Genomic DNA, 24,560 nt, shown 5'->3' with positions numbered 1-24,560 from the left:
GTGATTGTCGCTGATTCGGCCAAACATTTACAATCTATCATTAATTGACCGCGAGAATGGGCGGTGAGGGGATTCTGGAACCGCTGCAAGTCCATATGGTGTTTGTACACACACAGTGCTGTTAGGGAGGGGTTCCAGGTTTGGATGGTGCCTCGCGGAGGAAAAGTCAATTTCAGGAGTGCGATTCGAGCCCTGACCTCCAGAGGAGACTGCGACCTGCGCTCGGCCATCCTGACGTATTCGAAAGGTTAGGTGCGATTGGGCCGAAATCGGGTGCTCTTTCCGAGGGTCGGTGCCGACTCGATGGGCCGAATGGCCTCCTTCCGCACTGGAGGCATTCTATGATTACTGAAATAGGGTGAAAATGGCAGCATCCAGGACACAGGGACGAGTTAAGGTCTCAGGCCAGAGGAAGTGTCCTGTGTAATGACACATAGAATGTACATTTATTGTGGACTGGTGCCGCCTCCTGGCTGAACGGGAGCCGTGCGACACGGACACTTTCATTCAGGAGCATTTTAAATTGGAGTGATATAACTTACGTAAAGTAAGTACTTGTTACGAATCAGTAAATCAAACTGATCTAAAGAACCAAAAGGACACGTCTCTGATCAGTGAGCGATGGTGGTATAGTGGTCAGCATAGCTGCCTTCCAAGCAGTTGACCCGGGTTCGTTTCCCGGCCATCGCAATAATAAATTGGGAACTTTTGCACCTCTTTGTGAGTTTAAAACTGAGGAAGAGAAAGTTTCTCACTCAGAATTTAGTGGCAAGTACAGCGAGGAGTGAAATAAGTAACTTTCTCATCATTTTTAATGTGGTTTCAATATGGATAGTGTTCGACTATTCACTGTCCAAGCCCTCCGACAAGAGCTAAAAATCACAGCATTTTCACTTCAGCCTCATGAAGGGGACCAAACAGAGACACAACAGACACGTGACAGACGAGGATGGGATTTGAAGCCACGTGTACAGAGCACAATGGATTATTGTGCATCACCTTAATCACGTGATACAGCTGCTTTATTTTCAGGGCCCTTTTGTATCCCTCAATATAACTTCTTTGGGTTTCTTTCGCACGGTTGGGTGTAAATAAAACATAAATCTATGAGGAGAGACGCTCAATTCTTGGGCTTGGGCTTGTGGCGCAACGGTAGCGCGTCTGACTCCAGATCAGAAGGTTGCGTGTTCAAGTCACGTCAGACTCAGGAAGTTTTTCTGCAGCTGGTTCCAGGAATTTCTCTCTGTGGGAATGTTCCCGAAAGGACTGTTAAAAGCCACAATTTTTCCGAATATTTCAGATTTACCCGCTCAGTTTATATTTTTGAGCAGTTTCATCAAACATTCGGATAGCTCAGTCGGTAGAGCAATGGAAGTCTACCTCGCAGGGTCGAGGGTTCAAGCCGCACGTTGGCCTCTTCCATATTATTATCTGAGAATATTGAATCAACTGTGCTAACCATTGTGCTACCGTGCTGCCCATACAGTTGGTCAAATCTCACTGCTCGTGGGTGACTAGAACTACTGGGCAGTTAAAAAGAAGGATGTCCCTCTTTTTCGGACGGAGATGAGGAGATTTCTCCCTCTCAGAGAGTTATGCGACTTTGGAACTCTGCCTCAGAAGGCCGCGGAAGCGGGACATTGATTATTTTTAAGGCGGAGATGGGGAAATTCTTGTTCAGCAAATAAATCACAGGTTTATCGGGGTTGCATACAACCATTGCATTCAGCCAGTTACCTGGGTGCACAAGCGTGCGGTTTTTTATTTGATATATCAGTTCCACACCATGGTGAAACGGTCTTAAAATGTCGTTTTCATTTCTTCACGTGTTCTCCACTGATATATTCGCTGCAATAACTTCTCTGGGCACAAAGCACGGTAGCACAAGTGGCTAGCACTGTGGCTTCACAGCGCCAGGCTCCCAGGTTCGATTCACTGTCTGTGCGGAGTCTGCACGTTCTGCACGTGCCTGCGTGGGTTTCCTCCGGGTGCTCCGGATTCCTCCCACAGTGCAAAGACGTGCATTAGGTGGATTGGATAAATTGCCCTTAGTGCCCATACGGGACCAGTCTTTATAAATAGAAGCGTCATCCCGGCCCTGGGTCACTGCCCGTCTGGAGTTTGCTCATTCTTCCCATGTCTGCGTGGGATTCACCCCCACAACCCAAAGATGTGCAAGGTATGTGGGTTGGCCACGTTAAATTGGCCCTTAATTGGGAAAAAAATAATTGGGTACTCTAAATTTATACAGAACTAAATAAATAAATAGAAACGCCGAGCACAAAGGCAAGGCCGCTATGGAGATTCTTCATAAAATGCTGCAACAGAAATAGACAATGTTGGATAACTCGGCTGGTCTGGCAGCATCTGTGGAGAGAGAAACAGAGTTACAGTTTCCAGTCCAGTCTGACCCTGCTTCCCATTCTCTGGTTCCCGCTCCACAGATGCTGCCAGGTCTGCTGAGATTTTCCAGCTCTGGGCGACTGACATGGACACGGTGGGCGGAATGGCCGCACCCTGTGCTGGAACCATTCTATGATTCTATAATTCTCAGCTGTCCTCGTAATTGAAACCTTCTATGTCTGTATCATTCTGGTGAAGCTCCATTGCCGCCGCTACATTAAAGCTCTGAATACATTTTTGGACTCCCCTCATTCCCTCCTCCAGCAGATTTTTGCCGGGTAAATATCCTGATTCCCTAAACTCCTCATTCTCTCGAACAATGAAATGTCGCTTGGCTTTGACACTACCCAATAGACAGAGTGGTTCCGACCTCACTACCCGATCAATGCATCTCAATCGGAACAAGACTGAATTTTCAATTCTCGCGCTTCCAACACAACTCGATGCAATCCGGCCTCACAACTTGGACTGGATTATCACATCAGTGATTGCAGATACATTTGGAAAAATGAGTCCCACTGGGAGAAAGCAGGATGGAAAATCGACAATGATGGGTTTCGAACCCACGCACGGAGAGCCCAATAGATTAGCAATCCGTCCCCTTAACTACTCGGCCACCTCACCCCGCAAGCGCGTTGGTCAAATCAAAGGTTTATCAGGTACAAACAACCATTGTATTCAGCCAGCTGCGTGGATGCTGTTTTTGCTTGAGGATAAATTCAGAATCCCACACCATGATCAAACGACCTTTAAATACCCTGTCCGATTTTTCACGTGTTCTGCACTGATATATTCGCTGCAATAACTTCCCGGGAGCTCAAACCTCCTCCCGATTTCAGTCAGTGACACCATCCGGGCTGGTCCGGATTTTTGAACCCGGGACCTCTGGCATTTTATCGCAGCTGAGAATCAATGTCAATGTCAGGAGTGGGATTGAAGCCACGTCTCCAGAGGATACTGACACCTGATGTTTCCAAACGGTTCTAGGGGATTGGGCCGTGTTGGGGTGCTCTTTCCGAGGGTCGGTGCAGACTGGATGGGCCGAATGGTCTCCTTCTGCACTGGAGGCATTCTATGATTACTTAACCAGGGTGCAAACGGCAGCATCAGGCCACAAGGACAAGGTGAAGTCTCAGGCCAGAGCAAGAGTCCCATGTAATGGCACACAGAACATCAGAAATAAATACATTTATTGTGGACTGGTGCCATCTCCTGGCTGACCGGGAGCAGTGCGACACGGACACGTTCATTCAGGAACATTTTTAAATTGGAGTGAAATAACATGAACATAGTAAGACGTTGTTTACGAAACAAAGCAAAGCATCAAAAGGACTTAACGTTCGGCAGAAAGTGATGGAGGGATACTGGTGAGCATCGCTGCCTTCCAAGCCGTTGATCCGGGGTCGATTCCCGGCCATCGCAATAATAATTTGATCGGAGGCGTTTGCGTGATTTCGTGTGTTTCGAGCTGAGGAAGAGAGCTGGAGAAAGTGAGGTGGCTGGAGGCAGGAATCTCCGCTTGTTCTAAATAGTCTGGTTGGATTGTTCGCATCCGTCCGAGTGGCGAAACTGTGATCTCGGTTTCTGTAGTGGTTTTTTATTGGATATTGTTATATATAGAATTTACAGTGCAGCAAGAGGCCATTCGGCCCATCGGGTCTGCACCGGCTCTTGGAAAGAACACCCTACCCAAGCCCACATCACCCTATCCCCATAACCCAATAACCCCACTCAACCAATACTAAGGGCAATTTAGCATGGCCAATCCACCTAACCTGCACATCTTTGGACTGTGGGAGGAAACCGGATCACCCAGAGGAAACCCACTCACACACGGGGAGAATGTACAGACTCCGCACAGACAGTGACCCAGCCGGGAATCGAACCTGGGACCCTGGAACTGTGAAGCTGATGAATGTGATATAAAATAGTTAGTTTAAGTATATTAGTTACAGTAATGTAGATATAGGCCAGTCTAATTCTAGTGAGTTCACAGACAAAGGATTTTAGAAAGCATGGCACGGAAGGGGGGAGGTGTGTCTGGTGGAGGAGGAGAAAAGGATGCTGGGGATCAAGAGGTCCAGGGTTAAGGAATGAGAAGTGAGCCAATTAGGATGTATGGCCAGGTCAGGAGGGGTCTAGGATGGCCTATGGGAATCTGTATGTGAAACTTGATGTCATTTGAATGTATTTGTAGAGATTCCTTTGTCTCCAATAGCACTCGATTCGGAAGACCCAGGAGGCAGCTTGTGTTCTGGGTTTGTGTGATGCGATTCAGACTTGCAAGTTGGTTAAAAATAAATAATACTATGCCTACAAATGCATCTCGAGTTTTATTGAGTCGAGACTGACGTGTATAGAATTCAATGTTTTGTCAAAGCAATTCCACTATGCTGCCGTGCTGCCCTTACCTTGTCCTTATTACCCCTCTGTGGGGTATTCCTGGACGTTATTATATACACTTTTCCCCTTCGCTCTGTTAAAGGAATTGGAAACATTGAAAAACTCCTGGTTCTATCTTTATCAAATGATATGACTGTGTTAATAAAACATAACCCATTTCTGTCAGTGGAGATGTGATATTGGCACCAATAAAACTCACACACCACAGCAGATGCTGTCTGTTTCCCTCAGAGAGAGTCAATTGAAGAGCTTCCCGATTTCGTTACTTTGAGCTTCACAGTGATGTGAAATGACAAATGTCCGGATCACACTGGAAGCAACACTTTGATACTAATTTACTGAAAAGAAAAGGCGAATGCACGGTGATAGCGACATGTTTACTTTTGGTGTGAGTGAGAATATAAATAGCAGAGGTTGGTTTATGGGTTATGGGCCCAGCACGCTTCCGCTGCGCCACTCCGCTCCTTAGGTCCGCCGTGTTCGCAATTACTGCTCTGAGGCAGCCAGATAACTATTTTTTTTTAAAACGAGAACCCAAGTGTTGTGAAGCTCACTTTGGCTGGACAATAACCCGGAACTTCACCACGGCTGTAACAGACAGAGGAAGACACACAGAAAAGCAGGAAGAGACTATCAGGACACACACACACAATGACACACAGAAGAGGTGCAGTGCAAACCAGCAAGATACTGAGATGGACAAACTGGTTATTTAGGAAAACGGGGTTTTCTGTTGCACAAAGATAGGCAATTAAATGTATTTCTGCTGCGTAACTGTGCTCTCTGCTGTGTAACTGTGCTCTCAGCTGTGTAACTGTGCTTTCTGCTGTGTAACTGAGCTCTCTGCCGTGTAACTGAGCTTTCTGCTGTGTAACTGTGCTCTCTGCTGTGTAACTGTGCTCTCTGCTGTGTAACTGAGCTCTCTGCCGTGTAACTGAGCTCTCTGCTGTGTAACTGAGCTCTCTGCTGTGTAACTGAGCTCCCTGCTGTGTAACTGAGCTCTCTGCTGTGTAACTGAGCTCTCTGCTGTGTAACTGCGCTTTCTGCTGTGTAACTGAGCTCGCTGCTGTGTAACTGAGCTCTCTGCTGTGTAACTGAGCTCTCTGCTGTGTAACTGTGCTCTCTGCTGTGTAACTGAGCTCCCTGCTGTGTAACTGAGCTCTCTGCTGTGTAACTGAGCTCTCTGCTGTGTAACTGCGCTTTCTGCTGTGTAACTGAGCTCTCTGCTATGTAGCAGTGCTTTCTGCTGTGTAACTGTGCTTTCTGCTGTGTAACTGAGCTTTCTGCTGTGTAACTGTGCTTTCTGCTGTGTAACTGTGCTCACTGCTGTGTAACTGTGCTCTCTGCTGTGTAACAGTGCTTTCTGCTGTGTAACTGCGCTCTCTGCTGTGTAACAGTGCTTTCTGCTGTGTAACTGAGCTCTCTGCTGTGCAGCTGAGCTCTCTGCTGTGTAACTGAGCTCTCTGCTGTGTAGCTGAGCTTTCTGCTGTGTAACAGTGCTTTCTGCTGTGTAATTGTGCTCTCTGCTGTGTAACAGTGCTTTCTGCTGTGTAACTGAGCTCTCTGCTGTGTAACTGAGCTCTCTGCTGTGTAACAGTGCTTTCTGCTGTGTAACTGAGCTCTCTGCTGTGTAACTAAGCTCTCTGCTGTGCAGCTGAGCTCTCTGCTGTGTAACAGTGCTTTCTGCTGTGTAACTGTGCTTTCTGCAGCGTAACTGTGCTCTCTGCTGTGTAACTGTGCTCTCTGCTGTGTAACTGTGCTCTCTGCTTTGTAACTGAGCTCTCTGCTGTGTAACTGTACTCTCTGCTGTGTAACTGTGCTCTCTGCTGTGTATCTGTGCTCTCTGCTGTATAATTGTGCTCTCTGCTGTGTAACTGAGCTCTCTGCTGTGTAACTGAGGTCTCTGCTGTGTAACTGTGCTCTCTGCTGAGTAACTGAGTTCTCTGCTGAGTAACTGCGCTCTCTGCTGTACAACTGTGCTCTCTGCTGTGTAACTGTTCTCTCTGTCCTGGAACCGTGACTGTGCCGGTGACAGATCTTCACTGTGGTTGGGTCAAATCATTCCCTGTTGTGCAAATGTGTTCCCAGTTGTGGAAATATGATCCGTCTGAATCAGAACCTTTCTCCGCCATTACTGAGACTAAATTTCAATTCCAGATTTATCAAATCTTATCATGAAAGATTAGTTCAGGCCTGTGGATTCCCCGTCCCGGGACAAAACCTTGTATTCCTGTTATCAAAACAGTTCGGTCAGCTCAACATTCTCAGATGGAAGCGCCCAATATGGGGCTTGAACCCAATATGAAACAATATATGAATCCACGTCCGTGGGATTAAATGTCCTATGCTCTACCGACTGAGCTAGCCGGGCTGCTGTCAGAAATATTATTGACCCTCTTCCTGAGGAGATTGGAATTTGCTGAGCAGCGAACCTTGTGTCAAACCGTTTACTAAAATTCCGATTAATTCTTCGGTCACAGTCGTTGGGAGCAGGGTTTGAACCTGCTGGGGAAAGTCCAACACCTTAACCACTCGACCATCGCAGCCCCGTTCAATAGGTCATTCATTAAACATTATAAAACATACAAAACATTATAAAACCGGCCAGGAATCACTCCAGTAAGTTCTTGCATTCCTGCGATGAACGGTGCCCCGGTTTTTCTGTGAGGAGCGGTTGAATCTACCTTACAATTGACCATTGGATTTGGAGAGAAGCCTTGAGAGACTCGAAAATCCCAGTTCCCGAAACGCACAATTCCACTGATTCAATTGTTTACGGAAGAAAATCAGTTACATTGGAAATATCCTAGAAGTTCATTTTTGCTTTACATGGAACAGCACCGAACTTCCCAGTCCAGATCCAAATTAAAGCAATTCAATCACAGAAACTGGCAGCACAGAAGGAGGCCTGTGCAGACCGAATGGTCACGTGATTACGTGTTCCGCATCTAAAATGATCAGGTGTTCTCCCCGGATCGCGCTCAGAGCACAAGCCTGGAGCAGCTGCTCAAACAGTAAATAAATTATTTTTTGTTACACGTCCTTGGTCGCCAGTCTTTGAGAGATCAGAATTTCTCCATGGTGTCAGGAGTGGGCAGTATGGCACAAGGGCTTCGCCACCTAAACCCGCTGCTGTCATAGAATCAGAGAATCCCTACTGTGCAAATGAAGACCATTCGGCACAACGAGTATGTACTGACCCTCCGAAAGCTCACGCACCTGCCCTCTACTGGAATATTGGGTCCCATGGAGCAACTCTGGCCCCCATTCCAACACCTGAAATCCGTCCCTCCCCTCTCATGAGTGGGGTGCAGGATTGGAGGGTCAGTGCAGACTCGATGGTCCGAATAGCCACCTTCTGCATTTTACTGGTTTCTACGGAAACAGATATGATCACAGTATTTATTCACATGGGATAAACATTGGCTCGCACGTCACTGGCGGTGGCCGCGTGGCCTAATGGATAAGGCGTCTGACTTCGATGAATCGAATGATGATATTAGAAGATTGCAGGTTCGAGTCCTGTCGCGGTCGATTTATACAGAAATCCGGTGGGACTTGCTGACCGCCGAGTTTTCCCTCCTCAGCTCATAGTTCCACCTTTCCATCCAACATTGCAGGGCTTTTTATGGAATATAATTCCTTCTAACAGTGTTTTCATTCAATTCGCTCTCATCCTAGTATTTTGTTTATCCCCTGATGAATCTACAGTATCTGTTTGACTTGGATAAAGTATAGAATAAAATATTATGTGTCAATCGGTTCACTACAATTCTGTGGAGGAAATTCTAATGTCGTCAGGAAGACTGACAGAGTCATAGAGTCATAGATGTTGGCAGCATGGAAAAAGCCCTTCGGCCCAGCTTGTCAATGCCGCCCAGTTTCTTTCACTAAGCTAGTCCCACTTGTCCGCATTTGGCCCATATCCCTCTATACCCACCCTGCCCATGTAACTGTCGAACTGATTTTTAAAAGATAAAATGATACCCGCCTCTACCACTGCCTCTGGCAGCCCGTTCCAGATGCTCCTCATTACCTTATTTATGCTCCTCATTATTTCATAGACCTCTATGACATCATCCATAAGCCTCCTATGCTCCAGGAAAAAAAGTCCCAGCCTATCCAGCCTCTACCTTTCACTCAGACCATCAAGTCCTGGTAACACCCTTGTAAACCACTTCTGCACTCTTTCTAGTTTAACAATATCCTTCGGAAAATAGGGTGACCAGAACTGAACACAATATTCCATGTGTGGTCTTACCAATGTCTTGTGCAACTTGAGCAAGACGTCCCAACTCTTGTATTCAACATTTTGAGCTTAAAACCTCGCATTCCGAATGCCTTCTTCACCACCCTATCCACCTGCGACACTACCTTCAAGGAGCTGTGAACCTGTACTCCTAGATCTGTTTGTTCTGTAATTCTCCCCAACTCTCTACTAGTAACTGATTAGGTCAATCCCTGATTTGAGCTACCAAAATACAGCACCTCACATTTATCCAAATTAAACTCCATCTGCCATTCATCGGCCCACTGGCCCAAGATGTTTAATAATGAGCTGAATCAACGAGGGTTCAATCCCACGCCAGCCCTCAAACAAAAGTTAAAAATAGCAGCATTTTTACTTCACCTTTGATGCACGATCAATTGCACAAAGACTAAAGTTGTGTACAACTGTGGCTTTATTACAGTCAGATGCGAGGCCTCCTGCTGCAGCTGGCGAAATGGCAGGGCACTGGAGGGCATGCATATTTATACAGTTCACACTGGGCGGAGCCAGCAGGCAGGAGCTACCGGCGAACCTGTAGTGCAGGCCCGACCTTACATTTCCTATTACAGTGGATCACCACAACCCCCATGAGGGGACCAAACAGAGACACAACAGACACGTTACAGACCAGGATGGGATTTGAAGCCACGTGTACAGAGCGCAATGGATTATTGTGCATCCCCTTAACCACGTGGTACAGCTGCTTTACTTCATGGCCCTTTAATATCCCTCAATCGAACTTCTTTGCGTTTCTTTCGCACAGTTGGGTATAAATAAAACATAAATCTATGAGGAGAAACCCGTAATGATCCGCACTTGGGCTTGTGGCGCAACGGTAGCGCGTCTGACTCCAGATCAGAAGGTTGCGTGTTCAAATCACGTCAAGCTCAGGAGGATTTTCTGCCGCTGGTTCCAGGAATTTCTCGAAATATTCCCGAAATGACTCCGTTCAAAGCCACAATGCTGATAAATGTTTGCGGATAGTTCAGATTGACCCGCTCAGTTTATATTTTTGAGCAGTTTAATCAAACATGCGGAGACTCGGATAGCTCAGTCAGTAGAGCATGGGACTCTACCTCCCAGTTGGCCGCGTCCATATTATTATCTGAGAATATTGAACCAACTGTGCTAACATTGTGCTACCGTGCTGTCCAAACAGTTGGTTCAATCTCACTGCTCGTGGGTGAGACCAGAACAACTGGGCAGTTAAAAACAAGGACGTCGCTCTTTTTCGGACGGAGATGAGGAAATTTCTCCCTCTCAGAGAGTTGTGCGACTTTGGAACTCTGCCTCAGAAGGCCGCGGAAGCGGGACATTGATTATGTTTAAGGCGGAGATGGGGAAATTCTTGTTCAGCAAATAAATCAAAGGTTTATCGGGGTTGCATACAACCATTGCATTCAGCCAGTTACCTGGGTGCACAAGCGTGCGGTTTTTTTAAAATGTCGTTTTAATTTCTTCACGTGTTCTCCACTGATATATTCGCTGCAATAATGTCTCTGGGCACAAAGCACGGTAGCACGAGAGGCTAGCACTGTGGCTTCACAGTGCCAGGGTACCAGGTTCGATTCACGGCCTGTGCGGAGTCTGCACCTTCTGCCCGTGTCTGCGTGGGTTTCCTCCGGGTGCTCCGGATTCCTCCCACAGTTCAAAGACGTGCATTAGGCGGATTGGATAAATTGCCCTTCGTGCCCATACGGGACCAGTCTTTATAAATAGAAGCGTCATCCCGGCCCTGGGTCACTGCCCGCCTGGAGTTTGCTCATTCTTCCCAAGTGTGCGTGGGTTTCACCCCCGCAACCCAAAGGTGTGCAAGGTACGTGGATTGGCCACGCTAAATTGGCCCTTAATTGGAGAAAAAAAATAATTGGGTACTCTAAATTTATACAGAACGAAATAAATAAATAGAAACGCCGAGCACAAAGGCAAGGCCGCTATGGAGATTCTTCATAAAATGCTGCAACAGAAATAGACAATGTTGGATAACTCGGCTGGTCTGGCAGCATCTGTGGAGAGAGAAACAGAGTTACAGTTTCCAGTCCAGTCTGACCCTGCTTCCCATTCTCTGTTTCCCGCTCCACAGATGCTGCCAGGTCTGCTGAGATTTTCCAGCTCTAGGCGACTGACATGGACACGGTGGGCGGAATGGCCGCACCCTGAGCTGGAACCATTCTATGATTCTATAGTTCTAATCTGTTCTCGTAAATGAAACCTTCTATGTCTGTATCATTCTGGTGAATCTGCATTGCCGCCGCTACATTAAGGTTCTGAATACATTTTTGGACTCCCCTCATTCCCTCCTCCAGCAGATTTTTGCCGGGTAAATATCCTGATTCCCGAAACTCCTCATTCTCTCGAACAATGAAATGTCGCTTGGCTTTGACACTACCCAATAGACAGAGTGGTTCCGACCTCACGACCCGATCAATGCATCTCAATCGGAACAAGACTGAATTTTCAATTCTCGCGCTTCCAACACAACTCGATGCAATCCGGCCTCACAACTTGAACTGGATTGTCACATCAGTGATTGCAGATACTTTGGAAAAATGAGTCCCACTGGGAGAAAGCAGGATGGAAAGTCGACAATGATGGGTTTCGAACCCACGCACGGAGAGATCAATGGATTAGCAACCCGTCCCCTTAACCACTCGGCCACCTCATCCTGCAAGGGCGTTGGTCAAATCAAAGGCTTATCAGGTACAAATAACCATTGTATTCAGCCAGCTGGCGGATGCACAAGCGTGCGTCTGTTTTTACTTGAGGAGAAATTCAGAATCCCACACCATGATCAAACGACCTTTAAATACCCTGTCCGTTTCTTCACGTGTTCTGCACTGATATATTCGCTGCAATAACTTCCAGGGAGCTTAAACCTCCTCCCGATTTCAGTCAATGACACCATCCGGGCTCGTCCGCATTTTTGAACCCGGGACCTCTGGCATTTTATCGCAGCTGAGAATCAATGTCAATGTCAGGAGTGGGATTGAACCCTCGTCTCCATAGGAGACTGACACCTGATGTATCCAAACGGTTCGGAGATGATTGGGCCGTGTTGGGGTGCTCTTTCCGAGGGTCAGTGCAGACTGGATGGGCCGAATGGTCTCCTTCTGCACTGGAGGCATTCTATTATTACTTAACCAGGGTGCAAACGGCAGCATCCGGCCACAAGGACAAGGTAAGGTCTCAGGCCAGAGCAAGAGTCCCATGTAATGACACACAGAACATCAGAAATAAATACTTTTAATGTGGACTGGTGCCATCTCCTGGCTGACGGGGAGCAGTGCGACACGGACACTTTCATTCATGAGCATTTTAAATTGGAGTGAAATAACACAAACATAGCAAGACGTTGTTTACGAAACAATTTATCAAACTAATGCAAAGCATCAAAAGGACTCAACATTCGGCAGTAAGTGATGGGGGGATACAGGTGAGCATCGATGCCTTCCAAGCAGTTGATCCGGGAACGATTCCCGGCCATCGCAATAATAATTTGATTGGAGGCGTTTGCGTCTTTTCCTGTGTTTCGAGCTGAGGAAGAGAGCTGGAGAAAGTGAGGTGGCTGGAGGCAGGAATCTTCGCTTGTTCTAAATAGTCTGGTTGGATTGTTCACATCCGTCCGAGTGGCGAAACTGTGATCTCGGTTTGTATAGTGGTTTATTATTGGATATTGTTATATATGCTTATTACCCCTCTGTGGGGTATTCCTGGTAGTTATTATATAAACTTTTCACGTTCTCGCTGTTAAAGGATTTGAAAACACTGAAAAACTCCCGGTTCGATCTTTACCAAATGACATGACTGTGTTAATAAAACATAACCCATTCCAGTCAGTGGAGATGTGATATTGGCACCTGTTTTCCTCAGTGAGAGTGAATCGAAGAGCTTCCCTATTTTGTTACTTTGGGCTTCACAGTGATGTAATGCTGTCTGCTTCATTCCTGGCGCAAATGTCCGGATCACACTGGATGCAACACTTTGATACGAATCTCCTGAAAAGAAAAGGCGCAGGTTGATAGCGTCATTTTTAATTTTGGGGTGACTGAGAACATCAATAGCAGAGAATGGTTTCGATCCATCGACCTCTGGGTTATGGTCCCAGCACGCTTCCGCTGCGCCACTCTGCTTTTCAGATCTGCCGTGTTCGCAATTGCTGTTCTGCGGCAGCCACATAACTATTTTTTTCTTAAACGAGAACCACGTGTTGTGAAGCTCACCTTGGCTGGACAATAACACGGAACATCAGCACGGCTGTGACAGACAGAGAAAGACACACAGTAAAGCAGGAAGAGACTATCAGGACACACACACAATGACACACAGAAAAGGTGCCGAGCAAACCAGCAAGATACTGAGATGGAAAAACTGGTTATTTAGCAAAAAGGGATTTTCTGTTCCACAAAGATAGGCAATTAAATGTTTTTCCTGCTGTGTAACTGTGCTCTCTGCTGTGTAACTGAGCTCTCTGCTGTGTAACTGAGCTCTCTGCTGTCTGCTGTGTAACTGAGCTCTCTGCTATGTAACTGAGCTCTCTGCTGTGTAACTGCTCTCTGCTGTGTAACTGAGCTCTCTGCTGTGTAACTGAGCTCTCTGCTGTTTAACTGTTCTCTCTGCTGTGTAACTGTTCTCTCTGTTGGAACCGTGACTCTGCCGGGGACAGATCTTCACTGTGGTTGTGCTAATCATTCCCTGTTGTGTAAATGTGTTCCCAGTTGTGGAAATATGATCCGTCTGCAGCAGAACCTTTCTGCGCCATTACTGAGATGAAATTTCAATTCCAGATTAATTAAATCTTGTCACGAAAGATTAGTTCAGGCCTCTGGATTCCCAGTCCAGGAACATAACCTTGTGTTCCTGTTATCAAATCAGTTCGTTCAGCTCAACACTCTCAGATTACAATATGGAAGCGCCCAACGTGGGTCTGGAACCCACGACCCTGGGATTAAGAGTCCCATGCATGAGGGCAGCACGGTACCATTGTGGATAGCACAATTGCTTCACAGCTCCAGGGTCCCAGGTTCGATTCCGGCTTGGGTCACTGTCTGTGCGGAGTCTGCACATCCTCCCCGTGTGTGCGTGGGTTTCCTCCGGGTGCTCCGGTTTCTTCCCACAGTCCAAAGATGTGCAGGTTAGGTGGATTGGCCATGGTAAATTGCCCTTAGTCTCCAAAATTGCCCTTAGTGTTGGGTGGGGTTACTGGGTTATGGGAATAGGGTGGAGGTGTTGACCTTGGGTAGGGTGCTCTTTCCAAGAGCCGGTACAGACTCGATGCAATTCTATGATAATCTATGATGCTCTCCTGACTAAACTAGCCGGGCTGATGTCCAAAATACCATTAACCCTCTTCCTGAGGATATTAGAATTTGCTAAGTAGCGAACTTTGTGTCAAACCGTTGACTAAAAATCGATTAATTCTTCAGTCACAGTCGTTGGGAGCAGGGCTCGAACCTGCTTGGGAAGTCCAACACCTTAACCACTCGACCATCGCAGCCCGGTTCAATAGGTCATTCATTAAACATTATAAAACCGGCCTGGAATCACTCCAGGAAGTTCTTGCATTCCTGCGATGAACGGTGCCCCGGTGTTTATGTGAGGAGCGGTTGAATCTACCTTAAAATGACCAATGGATTTGGAGAGAAGCCTTGAGAGACTCGAAAATCCCAGCTCCCGAAACGCACAATTTCACTGATTCAATTGTTTGCGGAAGAAAAACAGTTACATTGGAAATATCCTCGAAGTTCATTTTTGCTTTACATGGAACAGCACCGAACGTCCCAGTCTAGATCCAAATTAAAGCATGAGTGGGGTGCAGGATTGGAGGGTCGGTGCAGAGTCGATGGGCCGAATGGCCTCCTTCTGCATTGTACTGGTTTCTAGGGAAACAGAGAGAATCACAGTATTTATTCACATGCGATAAACATCAGCCCGTATGTCCCATGAGGTGGTCGCCTGGCCTAATGGCTAAGGAGTCTGATTTCGGTGAACATAATGAAAATACCAGAAGATTGGAAGGTCGAGTCCCACCGCGATCGTTTGATATCGAAATCCGGTGGAGCTTGCTGTCAGCCGAGTTTTCCTTTCTCCGCTCAAAGTTTCACCTTCCCATCCAAACGTTGCAGGGCTCTTTTTGGAATATAATTTTTGGGAACATTGTTCATTCAATTCGCTCTCATCCTAGTATTTTGTTTATCCCCTGATGAATCCACAGTACCTGTTTGACTTGGATAAAATATAGAATAAAATATTATGTATCAAACGGTTCAATAGAATTCTGTGGAGGAAATTCTAATATCATCAGGAAGACAGACAGAGTCAAAGAGTAGTGGATGTTGGCAGCATGGAAACAGCCCTTCGTCCCAGCTTGTCAATGCCGCCCAGTTTCTATCACTAAGCTAGTCCCACTTGCCCGCATTTGGCCCATGTCCATCTACACCCACCCTGCCCATGTAACTGTCTAACTGATTTTTAAAATCAAAATGATACCCGCCACTACCACTGCCTCTGGCAGCCCGTTCAGATGCTCCTCATTACCTTATTTATGTTCCTCATTATTTCATAGACCTCTATGACATCACCCATAAGCCTCCTACGCTCCAGGAAAAAAAAGTCCCAGCCTATCCAGCCTCTACTTTTCACTCACACCATCAAGTCCTGGTACCATCCTTGTAAATCACTTCTGCACCCTTTCTAGTTTAACAATATCCTTCCGAAAATAGGGTGACCAGAATTGAACACAGTATTTCCCGTGTGGTCTTACCAGCATGTCTTGTACAACTTGAACAAGACATCACAACTCTTGGATTCAATATTTTGACCTTAAAACCTAGCATGCTGAATGCCTTCTTCACCACCCTGTCCACCTGCGACATCACCTTCAAGGATGTGTGAACCTGTTCTCCTCGATCTGTTTGTTCTGTAATTCTCCCCAACTCCATACCATTAACTGAGTAGGTCAATCACTGATTTGAGCTACCAAAATGCCTCACCTCACATTTATCCAAATTAAACTCCATCTGCCATTCATCGGCCCACTGGCCCAAGATGTTTAATAATGAGCCGAATCAACTGTTGTTCAGAGGGATGAAATATTATGTCACTGGATTGGGAATCCAGAGGCCTGAACTAATCTTTGGGTCAGGGAATAATTCCCACCATTCAAATTCACAGATTTAATAGCTTTTCAGGGGGGTTGACAGGGTGGATGCTGAGAGGTTGTTTCTCCACGTGGGAGAGTCTGGGACCTGAGGGATTAATCTCAGGGTAAGGGACCGCCCAGTTAAGCCAGAAATGATGAGTTATTTCTTCTCTAAGGAGATAGTGTATCTGTGGAAATATCGTTTCTAAGCGAATAGGATTGTCGAGGGTGGGTCAGTTAATATGTTCAAGATTTAATCAGTAAAGAAAACAAGGATTATGGGGATGTGGCGGGAAAGTGGATTTGAGGATTATATCAGATCAGTCATAATCTCTTTGAATGGTGGAGCAGACACGATTGGCCGAATGGCCTACTTCTGCTCCTCCGTCTTACAGTATAATGAGATCCTCTGATGAACTTGTTTTCACGGCTGGGCGGCCGGTTCTGGAAAGACAAAATCTGCCAGCAGTGCCCCAGATGAAGCTGGCGTCTGTTTTGGAGCTTCTGGAGCCGCAAGTTTTCATGGTGCCAAACTCCTGCCCAAAACTGGTGTCGTGATTTAAATCGATTATCAGACAGAGGATTAGGAATATCGGTATAGAGATTGGTGCAAGAAGATTCACTCCTCAGGCCTGTTGAACTCCGAATCTAAACTCCATCCTAGTTCCGGATACACTGAATGAATCATCAGGGCCCCCTCAATAAGTGGCCCAACGCGGAGACGCAGGAAATGGATCATCGACGAGGATGGATTCAGACCCGCAGATGCAAAGCACAATGGATTAGCAGCGCATCGCCATCACCTCTCGGCCAACTCGCCATAGGACCTGACTTCACCAAACACCTCATGGATGTTTAATATCCACAATAACTAACGGAAGAAGGTCGTCTTTGTGCATTGGTCCAGATGTGCAGCCAGATGTGAAGTGTTGGAAATGTTGTTTCTGTCAGCAAATTACATTTCCATCATATCAGCTGAAGGATTGTTCTGAATGGACTGATGGGAAACACTTCAACACCATGTTAAACATGTTTCTACACATTGTAAATAAAACACCGCGGAAAGACTGAAAGATACTAACATTTGATCGCATCATGATGAAGATCAGTCAGACGCCTTAAACATCTCGTCAATGTCGGAGTTCTGACGATTCTAATTTGTTATCCAGAGAATCCCTGCAGGACATTCGGCCTCTTGAGTCTGCACCGAACTTCCGAAAGAAATCGGAGGCACCCGGAGGAAACCTACGCAGACACCGGATGAACGCGCAGACGCCGCACAGACAGCTCCCTGGAGCTGTGAAACAACTGTGCTAACCACTGTGCTACCGTGCTGCCTACAGTGCAGGTAGGTTTCGAATCTGTGCGGGGGAACCCCATTTGATTGCAAGTACCAAGCCACAGCCACTCCGCTAACTGAACTACGTTTAACAAGACATTCATTGACAATTTATGCGATAGAAACCCAACCTGGAATCACTCCAGGAAGTTATTGCTTTCATGCGATGACGGGTCTCCCAGTCTGTCTGTGAGAAGGGATAGAATATCCGTGGAAAAAGACCATTGGATTTGGAGTCTGTCATAATATCCACTCATGTATATAATGAGATGCAGACAGTCAGTGATGGACACACAGGATGACCAGTAAGCACAACACAGTGCAGCCAATCACCAAACAGGACACTGCCACTATAAAGCCAGAGGGCACTAGGTTTCCCGCTCTCTCTGGACCCAGCCACTGAGACAGTCAGAGTCCACGAGCTAGCAAGTGCAAACACCATGCGGTAGCTAGTAAGTCTGATCAGGCTACTACAAGGTCTCCAGTCAGTTCAGTATAGTGTCGACCCACAGCTGAATATGTGTATCAGTTCTATCGTTGAATAAAACAGTGTTGGATTTTCTCCAATGTTCGACGTCTGTTTTTAGCTTCCCTGCATCGAGTGCAGTCCACATCGAGCCTACCTGCCTAACACATCATGGTACCAGAGTGATACTGATCTTTACGGACCTACCTCGAGTGAATCAGCATTGACCAGGAAGCAGCCATCGGTGAAATGGAAAACACCAGCCTCCTCCGCAGCTCCGCATCTCCGGCAACCTTGACGCCAATTGGAAAATCTTCAAGCAAAAGTTCCTCCTGTACATCGAGGCCTCCGACCTCGAAACAGCATCGGATGCCAGGAAGATCACATTATTTGTCTCCACCGTGGGGGACCATGTCATCCACATCTACAACTCCCTTACGTTCGCTGCTGGCGAAGACAAAACAAAATTCAAAACAGTCCTGCTGAAGTTTGACAGCCACTGCGACACTGAGGTGAATGAGAGCTTTGAATTGTACTTTTTCCAGCAGAGGCTTCAGAGTAAGAATTAACCTTTTCAGTCCTTCGTGACCCATCTCCGCATTCTAGCGCAGTCATGAAACTATGACTCGACGGCAGATTCCATGATCCGGGATCAGATCGTTTTCGGTGTCCACTCCGACTCCCTTCGGCAGCAGCTCCTGAAAGTCAAACAGTTGACCCTCTCAGTTGCTATCGAGACATGCGTTATCCATGAGCATGCTAAGAATCGTTACTCCCACATCAGGGCGGCAGAAACTGCAAAACTGGCCGCCCACGAGGTGGAACGGGTGCAGGCCATTGTCAAATGCAGGGCCTGAGCATCGAGGAGAGTGGTCGCTTTGTGCACTTTTCCCGGGTCCCTGCGCATGTGCGCCATGACCGAGTGGACGATGAGGCCGAAAACACGACTGCACAGGTGCGTACGACGACCGACCGCACTGCGCATGCACGATGGCGCACGGAATGCCCTGTCATCGGCGTCATGACATCTCCGAATTGTGGCTCCACCCACTTAAAGCGGAAATGTCCGGCAAAATGACGCCAGTGTCTACAGTGTGGCAAGCTTGGCCACTATGCAGCCCTTTGCATATCTGCTCCACCGCTCAGCAGCCAGCAATCCCTGCTGCGGCGCAGAAGTGTCCGCTCAATACAACAAGGCATGCCAGATTCCGATCCCGACAGCCCAACAGACCCTGATGCTGAGTGCGTCAGGTCCCCATACCGGGTGGGCATCATAACTACACATGCGCTGCCTTCCACCACAACGCGAAACGCCTCTCGATCCTCAGTGTGGATCGACGAGTGGTGTGCTGTCCTCACAATTAATGAAATGAAAACGAAATGAAATGAAATGAGACAAGGCTTGCATCCGATTCAATCTTCACACCGGCGCATCAGCGAACCTCATCTCAAAATCCGGCCTCGACACCATGCGCGCCAGACCAAGCATTCTGCCACCGGCCTGCCAGTACAATGACTACAATGGCAATGCCATAGCTGCCAGTGGTTCCTGTCAACTAGGGGTAACCAACAAGGCGATCAAGGCAACACTGTGGTTTGAAATCGTCGGGCCTGACAGAGCGTCCCTGCTCGGTGCTCGAGCTCCTGAACCTGGTTCAGCGAGTCCACGCCACGTCATCATCACCAGCGACCTCCTCGCCAGCAAGTTGCAAGCCTATTTTTATTCTCACAAACACCAAACGGAAACAAGTCGCTATTTGTCAGCAGCACACCTGCCTTCTTCTTTATTAGTAGCAAAGTTTTGCTTTCTGTCTGATCCGCTACTTGTTTTTCAGCTAACCACAGTACAGTCTGTGAACTTGTCTGTGAATGCAGCACCGGAAGCAACTGTGGAAAGAGATTGCAGTTTCCAGAGTGCAACTCTGCAATTGGATACATCACGTCGTTCAGATTTTACTTTCAATACCTTCGTCTGAGGAACAGGTCGAGCGGGAAATCGGACCTTGTTGATTAGAGCAAACTGATCAATGCAGCAATGAGAAGCTCCTTAAACACCAGCGGTTTGGACAAGGATGACACTCAGACACAGGACTCTGGCAGGAGTTCAAAAGTAGGAATAGCATATCTTGTTTGAAATGAAATAACGATGAAGATAGACTTGAAGTCGATTTGTGCACGGATCTTAGTTTCCGCAATAACGCATCAGGGTGGCCGAGCGGTCTAAGTCTCGTCTGGAGGCGTGGGTTCGAATCCACTCCTGATATTGCATTTTCCTCCACGAGGTTAAATTTCTCCAGCAAGATTTTCAACCTCAGGAAGATCCAATACCTCCCTTTCAATGGAAAAGCGTTGGTCTCAGGACATGAGATTCCCGCTTAAATACGCACAGCAAGACCCCACCGGCAAAAGCCCAGCTCATGACTCGACAATCTGCTTCGGTGAGTCTGGTTGAGGAATTAATATTGATCCCAAGAGAAGGGTAAAATTCGCCTTCTTTTGTAAATAGTCTGGCAGGTTGGATTGTTCACATCCGTCCAAGAGGGGTAGTTGGGGACTCGGTTTCTATTGTGATTCATTGCTCGATAAAGCTTTAATTCCTTATTGGCCCCTGTGAGTTATTACTGGATATCGTTTTATATCTATATTGCCCCTCTGTGGGGTACTGCTGGATAACGTTTCCCGAGCAGCTTTGACTCAGGGTCACCTGGACTCGAAACATTAGCTCATTTCTCTCTCTGCAGATGCTCTCAGATCTGCTGAGACTTTAAAGCATTTTCTCTGTGGTTCCCTATGTGTGAGCTTTACAATGTTGTAATGTGTCATGCTGTCTCTTTCACTCTTGGGACTAATGTCCGGATGAGACTGCAAGAAAGATTTTGATCGGTATCTGCTGCAAAGCAAACAGGAACGCCTGTTATGTTTACTTTTGGTGTGAGGGAGAATGCAAATAGCAGAGAATACCCTCGATTCCTCGACCTCGGGCTAATGGCCCAGCACGCTTCCGTTGCGGCACTCTGCTCCTTAAACCAGGAGCTACAACATTACTGCCCTGCGGTCGCCACACAATTATTCACTTCCTCATTTTTTTCTTTCAACAAGAACACACGTTTGAGCACACTGATTCTGGTCAGCATTGGACAGATACTTTACTTTCGTGCTGAATGGTTGTTCTGTGAAGGTGATGTGATTTCTTCTGTGACGTTGTTCTGATGGGAAAGTGTGGAGTGACTGGAATCACCTTCATAAAATGAAGTTCGGGGCGGCAGTTTCATCTCTCTGCGAACATTGATCACACTGTTACAGACTTCCTCAAACTTTGCCTCAAGTCCGTCCACAAAAATAAGAAACTATGAGCAGAGTGGCGCAGCGGAAGCGTGCTGGGCCCATAACCCAGAGGTCGCTGGATCGAAACCATCCTCTGCTATTCGTATTCTCACTCACACCAAACGGAAACGAGTTGCTATTTGTCAGCAGCACATCTGCCTTTTTCTTTATCAGTACCAATGTTTTGCTTTCAGTCTGATCCGCTCTTTGACACCTGCTCTTCAGCTAACCACAGTACAGTCGAGGTGACTAAGTTGACTTCTCACAGAACTCTCTTCTGCCGCCACTACTGGATGAACGTTAACCTGATTGGACACTGGAGGGGTTCTTCGCCTACTTCGCCTGAAAGCAGCACCGGAAGCAGCTGTGGAAAGAGATTGCAGTTTCCGGAATGCAACTCTCCAATTGGATACTTCACGTCCTCAGATCTTAGACTTTCAATACCTTCGTCTGAGGAACAGGTAGAGCGGGAAATCGGACCTTGTTGATTGGAGCAAACTGATCAATGCAGCAACGAGAAGCTCCTTAACCACCAGCGGTTTGGCCAAGAATGGCACTCAGACACAGGACTCTGGCAGGAGTTCAAAAGTAGGAAAAGCATATCTTGTTTGAAATGAAATAACGATGAAGATAGACTTTAGGTCGATTTGTGCACGGATCTTTGTTTCGGCGACAACGCATTAGGATGGCCGAGCGGTCTAAGGCGCTGCGTTCAAGTCGCTGTCTCTTCTGGAGGCGTGGATTCGAATCCCACTCCTGATGTTGCCTTTTCCTCCACGAGGTTAAATTTCTCCAGCAAGATTTTCAACTTCAGGAAGATCCAATACCTCTCTTTCAATTGAAACGCGTTGGTCTCAGGACATGGGATTCCCGCTTAAATCCGCACAGCAAGACCCCACCGGCAAAAGCCCAGCTCATGACTCGACAATCTGCTTCAGTGAGTCTGGTTGAGGAATTAATATTGATCCCAAGAGAAGGGTAAAATTCGTCTTCTCTTGTAAATAGTCTGGCAGGTTGGATTGTTCACATCCGTCCAAGAGGGGAAATTGGGGACTCGGTTTCTATTGTGATTCATTGCTCGATAAAGCTTTATTTCCTTATTGGCCCCCGATGAGTTATTACTGGATATCGTTATATATCTATATTGCCCCTCTGTGGGGTACTGCTGGATAACGTTTCCCGGGCAGTTTTGACTAAGGGTCACCTGGACACGAAACGTGAGCTCATTTCTCTCTCTCCAGATGCTGTCAGATCTGCTGAGACTTTAAAGCATTTTCTCTGTAGTTCCCTATGTGTGAGCATTACAGTGTTGTAATGTGTCATGCTGTCTCTTTCCTTCTTGGGACTAATGTCCGGATGAGACTGCAAGAAAGATTTTGATCGGTATCTGCTGCAAAGCAAACAGGAACGCCTGTTATGTTTACTTTTGGTGTGAGGGAGAATGCAAATAGCAGAGAATACCCTCGATTCCTCGACCTCGGGCTAATAGCCCAGCACGCTTCCGCTGCGGCACTCTGCTCCTTAAACCAGGAGCTACAACATTACTGCCCTGCGGTAGCCACACAACTATTCACTTCCTCATTTTTTTCTTTCAACAAGAACACATGTTTGAGCACACTGATTCTGGTCAGCATAGTTCAGATACTTTACTTTCGTGCTGAATGGCTGTTCTGTGATGGTGATGTGATTTCTTCTGTGACGTTGTTCTGATGGGAAAGTGGGGAGTGACTGGAATCATCTTCATAAAATGAAGTTCGGGGCGGTAGATTCGCCACTCTGGGAACATTGATCACGCTATTACAGACGTCCTCAAACTTTGCCTCAAGTCCGACCACAAAGATAGCGAGCTATGAGCAGAGTGGCACAGCGGAAGCGTGCTGGGCCCATAACCCAGAGATCGATGAATCGAAACCATCCTCTGCTATTCGTACTCTCACTCACACCGAACGGAAAAAGTTGGTATTTGTCAGCAGCACATCTACCTTTTTCTTTATCAGTACCAATGTTTTGCTTTCAGTCTGATCCACTCTTTGACACCTGTTCTTCAGCTAACCACAGTACAGTCGAGGTGACTAAGTTGACTTCTCCCAGAACTCTCTTCTGCCGCCACTCCTGGATGAACGTTCACCTGATTGGACACTGGAGCGGTTCTTCGCCTACTTGTCTGTGAAAGCAGCACCGGAAGCAGCTGTTGAGAGAGATTGCAGTTTCCAGAATGCCACTCTCCAATTGGATACTTCACGTCGCTCAGATTTTAGACTTTCAATACCTTCGTCTGAGAAACAGGTAGAGCGGGAAATCGGACCTTGTTGATTAGAGCAAACTGATCAATGCAGCAATGAGAAGCTCCTTAACCACCAGCGGTTTGGCCAAGAATGGCACTCAGATACAGGACTCTAGCTCGGGTTCTAAAGTAGGAAAAGCATATCTTGTTTGAAATGAAATAAAGATGAAGACAGACTTTAAGTCGATTTGTGCACGGATCTTAGTTTCGGTGTCAACGCATCAGGATGGCCGAGCGGTCTAAGGCGCTGCGTTCAGATCGCAGTCTCTTCTGGAGGCGTGGGTTCGAATCCCACTCCAGATATTGCCTTTTCCTCCACGAGGTTAAATTTCTCCAGCAAGATGTTCAACCTCAGGAAGATCCAATACCTCCCATTCAATGGAAAAGCGTTGGTCTCAGGACATGAGATTCCTGCTTGAAGATGCACAGCAAGACCCCACCGGCAAAAGCCCAGTTCATGACTCGACAATCTGCTTCAGTGACTCTGGTTGAGGAATTAATATTGATCCCAAGAGAAGGGTAAAATTCGTCTTCTCATGTAAATAGTCTGGCAGGTTGGATTGTTCACATCCGTCCAAGAGGGTAAGTTGGGGACTCGGTTTCTATTGTGATTCATTGCTCGATAAAGCTTTTTTCCTTATTGCCCCCGTGTGAGTTATTACTGGATATCGTTATATATCTATATTGCCCCTCTGTGGGGTACTACTGGATAACGTTTCCCGTGCAGTTTTGACTCAGGGTCACCTGGACACGAAACGTGAGCTCATTTCTCTCTCTCCAGATGCTGTCAGATCTGCTGAGACTTTAAAGCATTTTCTCTGTGGTTCCCTATGTGTGAGCTTTACAATGTTGTAATGTGTCATGCTGTCTCTTTCATTCTTGGGACTAATGTCGGGATGAGACTGCAAGAAAGATTTTGATCGGTATTTGCTG

At 46.9% G+C, this 24,560-nt stretch overlaps 5 non-coding genes across 5 annotated transcripts; all 5 read left to right on the top strand.

The window, feature by feature from the left end:
• The first annotated feature begins 618 nt into the window (after positions 1-618).
• On the top strand, positions 619-690 carry trnag-ucc (transfer RNA glycine (anticodon UCC)). Its single transcript has one exon. It is a non-coding gene; the product is annotated as a tRNA-Gly (tRNA).
• A 445-nt stretch (positions 691-1,135) lies between these two features.
• trnaw-cca (transfer RNA tryptophan (anticodon CCA)) lies at positions 1,136-1,207 on the top strand. The gene has a single exon. It is a non-coding gene; the product is annotated as a tRNA-Trp (tRNA).
• Positions 1,208-8,251: 7,044 nt separating this feature from the next.
• trnar-ucg (transfer RNA arginine (anticodon UCG)) lies at positions 8,252-8,340 on the top strand. Its single transcript is given in 2 exon segments — positions 8,252-8,288; positions 8,305-8,340. It is a non-coding gene; the product is annotated as a tRNA-Arg (tRNA).
• Positions 8,341-9,894: 1,554 nt separating this feature from the next.
• On the top strand, positions 9,895-9,966 carry trnaw-cca (transfer RNA tryptophan (anticodon CCA)). Its single transcript has one exon. It is a non-coding gene; the product is annotated as a tRNA-Trp (tRNA).
• A 13,881-nt stretch (positions 9,967-23,847) lies between these two features.
• On the top strand, positions 23,848-23,930 carry trnal-cag (transfer RNA leucine (anticodon CAG)). The gene has a single exon. It is a non-coding gene; the product is annotated as a tRNA-Leu (tRNA).
• Positions 23,931-24,560: the final 630 nt, after the last annotated feature.

Source organism: Scyliorhinus torazame, chromosome 24 (genome assembly GCF_047496885.1).
Source record: "Scyliorhinus torazame isolate Kashiwa2021f chromosome 24, sScyTor2.1, whole genome shotgun sequence".
In the NCBI taxonomy this organism is placed as follows: domain Eukaryota; kingdom Metazoa; phylum Chordata; class Chondrichthyes; order Carcharhiniformes; family Scyliorhinidae; genus Scyliorhinus; species Scyliorhinus torazame.
The sequence above is the reverse complement of the archived record's forward strand: the minus strand, read 5'-3'. Positions and strand labels throughout refer to the sequence as shown.